General features: G+C 56.8%; 2 non-coding genes across 2 annotated transcripts; both read left to right on the forward strand.

Annotated features, from left to right (window-relative positions):
• The first annotated feature begins 3,933 nt into the window (after positions 1–3,933).
• Positions 3,934–4,007, forward strand: TRNAN-GUU (transfer RNA asparagine (anticodon GUU)). Its single transcript has one exon. It is a non-coding gene; the product is annotated as a tRNA-Asn (tRNA).
• Positions 4,008–4,079: 72 nt separating this feature from the next.
• TRNAN-GUU (transfer RNA asparagine (anticodon GUU)) lies at positions 4,080–4,153 on the forward strand. Its single transcript has one exon. It is a non-coding gene; the product is annotated as a tRNA-Asn (tRNA).
• The last annotated feature ends 790 nt before the right edge of the window (positions 4,154–4,943 follow it).

Here is a 4,943-nt window from a genome sequence, read left to right on the forward strand (position 1 = left end):
TGCAACTCACGCTGCAGAGACACAGCAGCAGCAGCACCTGCTCCGATTTTCCTCCAGCCGGGTCGGAAACGTCCCATTGAGGAAAAGGATGCAGACACTGTGGTGCAACTGATGACAGAGGATGAGCAGCCCGCCATCAGCTCTGCATCCGAGGCCTCCACCCTCACCACCACCACCACCACCCCTGTTCGCAGCAGCCGCCCAGCAGGGCCTGGGGAGGAGGCCAGTTCACCGTCAGTCGCCGACCTGTCACTCAGCACTCTTTTGAGCCCAGGCATGATGCGTCAATTGTCTGCTGTTGTTGGCGATTTGGAGGAGGAGATGCTGATGGGCACTTTGGGGGATGAGCGATTGGACAGCAAGACTGTGGCGACAGTCAAGCAGCCCATCCATGCATCAGGAGAGGAGTTTGGGGGGTCATCATCCCAGCAGGACATGTTTCAGGAGGGGGAGGCTGATGATGACACGGTGACAGACAGAGACTGGGTGCCACCACCTCCAGGGGATGTCGTCCTCAGCAGCTCTGAGGAGGAGGAGGAGGATGCGCTTGTGGGCCTTGCAAGGAGGCGCATCATTGCAAGCATTGGCAGCAGTAGGCAGGTCCCACAGCCTGCTGGTGTCTCAGGCTCAGCAGCAGCAGCAGCAGCATCTGCCAGTACCACCACCAGCCGCACCCAAGCCCCCCCCCAACCACCACAGGGAGACAGGCAGCAGCGGTTCCATGCCGTAGGGGGTCGTTTTTGTCACCAATCTGGCGTTTTTTCACCATGCCCACAGTGTACAGCAAGTACGCCACTTGCAACCACTGTCAGCGGAAGTTGAGCAGAGGTGCAGACCCCTTAAAGTTCAGCACCAGCTCGCTCATCAACCACCTTGCTGCGAAACATTTCCACCAGCATGAGGAGTTCCAGAGGCTGAAGGCATCTGGTGCTGGCAGTGGCACCACACCCATAACTGCACAGCCTTCAGCAGCAGCAGCAGCAGCAGCAACAGCAGCCACCCGCCCTCCTGCTCCTCCAGCAGCACCAGCAGGAGTGCGGAAATGCACTGCTCCTCCCCCTCTGCAACTCCTGCCACCGACACTGAGGCCTGTTCTGGCAGCCAGTCCTCAGTGGCCTCCTCTGCTGTGTCTGCTGATTCCCGTGCCAGCAAAAGGCCATGCCAGAGCCTTTTGAGTGAGTCCTTCCAGGGGATGGTTAGGGCTCTGCCTCCCAGCAGCCGTCGCGTGCGGCAGCTGAACGGCTTGCTGGCACGGGCCATGTGCTCCCAACTCCTGCCGTACACGCTTGTGCAGGAGGGGAGCGACATGCGTGCGCTGCTTGCTTGTGCAGCCCCAGACTGGCAGCTCCCCAGCAGACACTTTTTCGCCCGCAAGGCCATTCCTGCACTGCACCGCTTTGTGATGGCCAATGTGGAGCGAGGGCTGGAGCACGCGGTTGGTGAAAGGGTCCACGTCACCATGGACTCCTGGAGCAGCCGCTTCGAGACAGGCCGCTACCTGTCTTTCACTGTCCACTGGGTCAGCTTGGTGGAAGGGGGTGAGGATGGGAGAGCAGCAGCGGGCACAGCAGCAGCAACACAGTGGGTGGTGCCCCCCCGCAGGGTCAGGGGAACTGCAGCAGGTTCCTCCGATCCTCTGCCATCCTCTGGCACACCTGGCCAAACCCCCCGCCTCAGCAGCAGCGTGAAGGCCTGCCACTGCCAAGCGCTGCTGCACTTGGTCAGCCTTGGGAAGACCAAGCTGACGGCAACCCATGTGTTGGCCAAACTCCAGGAGCAGGAGAGGATTTGGCTGACCCCCAGAGGCCTCAGAGTCGGAGAGGTGGTGGCCGACAATGGGGCCAATCTGGTTGCCGCAATAGACAGGGGAAACCTGACCCACATCCCCTGTCTTGCCCACGTGCTGAACCTGGTGGTGCAAAAGTTCTTGCGCACCTACCAGGGGATGGGCGAACTGCTGGAAACGGCAAGGAACGTTGTGCGTCACTTCCGGCGCTCGGCTGCAGCCTGTGCGAGCCTGGAAGACGTGCAAAAGGAGCTGGAGCTGCCACGCCATCGGCTGATCCTTGACGTTCCGACTCGCTGGAACTCCACCCTGGCGATGTTGGAGCGTCTGGTTGAACAGAAGCACGCTGTCAACCAGTACCTTGCCCTGGCCACTGTTTCCGCGGCTCTGAGAAGGGACAAGACCAGCAACATCCCGTCCATCGTCCCCGATGATGACTGGAGGCACATGCAGCAGGTGTGCTTAGTGCTGGCTCCCTTTCTGCAGGCCACTAACATGGTGAGCAGGGACCATGCTATGGTCTGCGAGTGGGTGCCCCTGGTTTGTCTGCTGAACAGGGCCCTCGATGCTTTGCTGGAACAGGGAGCGGCAGCCTTGGACCAGCAGGAGCGGCAAGCAGCTGCACAGTCCACCTCTGAGGGGGAGGAGGAGAAGGACTTGGTGGAGGTCCCTGACCTTGCTGCTGATGAGGGGGAGCAGAACAGTGCAGCTGAGTTGGTGCGGGGGTGGAGAGAGGATGAGGCTGACGAGGCAGAGGAGGAGGATGAGGACAGCAGCACTGCCGTCGATGTGCCAGCAGACGTGGCCCGCCTCTTCCCAATGGCAGCGCACATGCTGACGTGCCTGCGCAGAGACCCCAGGGTGATCCAGATGAAGCAGAGGGAGGACATCTGGATCAGCATGATGTTGGACCCACGCCTCAAGGGGAAGTTGAGCCAGTTCCTGCCGCCTGCAGGAGGAGACCCAGCGCAACAAATAAGGAGCTTGCAGCAGGCCCTTGTTGAGCGCTTGGAGGAAGCCTTCCCCCAGCCTTCCACCCCCACTGTCCAGCAGCCAGCACAGAGGCAGCAGCAGGTGCCTGCATCCAGCAGCAAGCGCCCCACAGACCTGCTGTCTCTCAGCCACGAGCTCTACAGGACTGTAGAGGCTCCGGCAGCAGTGACTAGAGAGGAGGTGCATGATGCAGCAGCATCCTCCTCCGGTCACAGCCAGCGCCTGACCCGCATGGTGGCTGACTACATGGGGTCCTACAGCGGGCTTGACAGCGGTGCCCCTGTTGATCCCATGGAGTATTGGGTCAAGCGCCTGGAGATCTGGAGCGAGCTGGCGCAGTACGCCCTGGAAGTGCTGTCCTGCCCCCCTTCCAGCGTGCTGTCCGAGCGCTGCTTCAGTGCAGCTGGTGGCGTGGTCACCGAGAAACGCTCACGTCTGTCTCACAAGTCTGTGGACAGACTGACGTTTCTCAAGATGAACCAGGCGTGGGTGGAAGGCGAGTTCCTGGCCCCTGTTGTCGGCGAGAGGGGACATGAACTGGCTAAGAACCATCGTTAATGTGCCTTACCACCCTTTACCACCTCCTGGCTCCTGCTCACTAAGCCAGCCTGGTTCAGTTTGAATATTCGACTGACCTCGAATAATTTACTATTCGAATTCGACCAAACTCGAATTTTAAAAAGGGGTATTTGAGCACCACTGCCATATCTAGACGATATGCTGATAGTTGCAAAATCCAATCCAAAAGCTTATTCAGATCGTTCTGACAGTTTGAGGGATCTGGGATGGATCTTGAATCTAAAGAAATCCGATCTTACACCAGATCAGAGGAAATAATTTCTGGGAGTATCACTGAATACAGTGAACCAGATCTCTTGTCTGCCGCAAAACAAAGTGGATGAAGTGATCACTTGTATTCAGGAACTTCTGAGAGCAAAGTCTGTTACAGTAAGACAAGCTATGCCTCTTTTGAGCAAGTATTCAGCCTGTATTCCAATAGTTACTTGGACTTGGGCAAACTACAAAATCCTTAAAACTGGCAATACTTTGTCAGTGGTCGGGCAGACAGGAGGACAGGGATGGCCTTGCCTTTTGTGTTCAACAGTTGTCCAAAGAGAACCCCAGATAGCCATTTAGCAGCAAATGCGTGCACAGTCTCTGTGGCGCAATTGGTTAGCGCATTCGGCTGTTAACCAAAAGGTTGGTGGTTCAAGCCCACCCAGGGACGGCCTTGCCTTTTGTGTTCAACAGTTGTCCGAAGAGACCCCCAGGTAGCCATTTAGCAGGAACTGCGTGCACAGTCTCTGTGGCGCAATTGGTTAGCGCATTCAGCTGTTAACCGAAAGGTTGGTGGTTCAAGCCCACCCAGGGACGGCCTTGCCTTTTGTGTTCAACAGTTGTCCAAAGAGAACCCCAGATAGCCATTTAGCTGCAACTGCGTGCACAGTCTCTGGTGCAATTGGGTAGTGCTTTCAGCAGTTAACCGAAAGGTTGGTGGTTCAAGCCCACCCAGGGACGGCCTTGCCTTTTGTGTTCAACAGTTGTCCGAAGAGACCCCCAGATAGCCATTTAGCAGCAACTACGTGCACAGTCTCTGTGGCGCAATTGGTTAGCGCATTCAGCTGTTAACCGAGAGGTTGGTGGTTCAAGCCCACCCAGGGACGGCCTTGCCTTTTGTGTTCAACGGTTGTCCAAAGAGAACCCCAGATAGCCATTTAGCAGCAACTGCGTGCACAGTCTCTGGTGCAATTGGTTAGCGCTTTCAGCAGTTAACCAAAAGGTTGGTGGTTCAAGCCCACCCAGGGATGGCCTTGCCTTTTGTGTTCAACAGTTGTCCGAAGAGACCCCCAGATAGCCATTTAGCAGCAACTGCGTGCACAGTCTCTGTGGCGCAATTGGTTAGCGTATTCGGCTGTTAACCGAAAGGTTGGTGGTTTAAGCCCACCCAGGGATGGCCTTGCCTTTTGTGTTTTGTGAAGGGAACTACTGTACCCTTCTTAAACTTGAAGATTGTATACAAATGTAAGCAGACTGCAGAGTGGCGCAGCGGAAGTGTGCTGGGCCCATAACCCAGAGGTCAATGGATCGAAACCATCCTCTGCTAGGCATGATTTCACTTTTGCACCTCGTTTTATCGCATGGGCAAAATGGTTTCCATAGTCCT

The sequence above is a fragment of the Hyperolius riggenbachi genome, chromosome 7 (genome assembly GCF_040937935.1).
Source record: "Hyperolius riggenbachi isolate aHypRig1 chromosome 7, aHypRig1.pri, whole genome shotgun sequence".
Classification (NCBI taxonomy): domain Eukaryota; kingdom Metazoa; phylum Chordata; class Amphibia; order Anura; family Hyperoliidae; genus Hyperolius; species Hyperolius riggenbachi.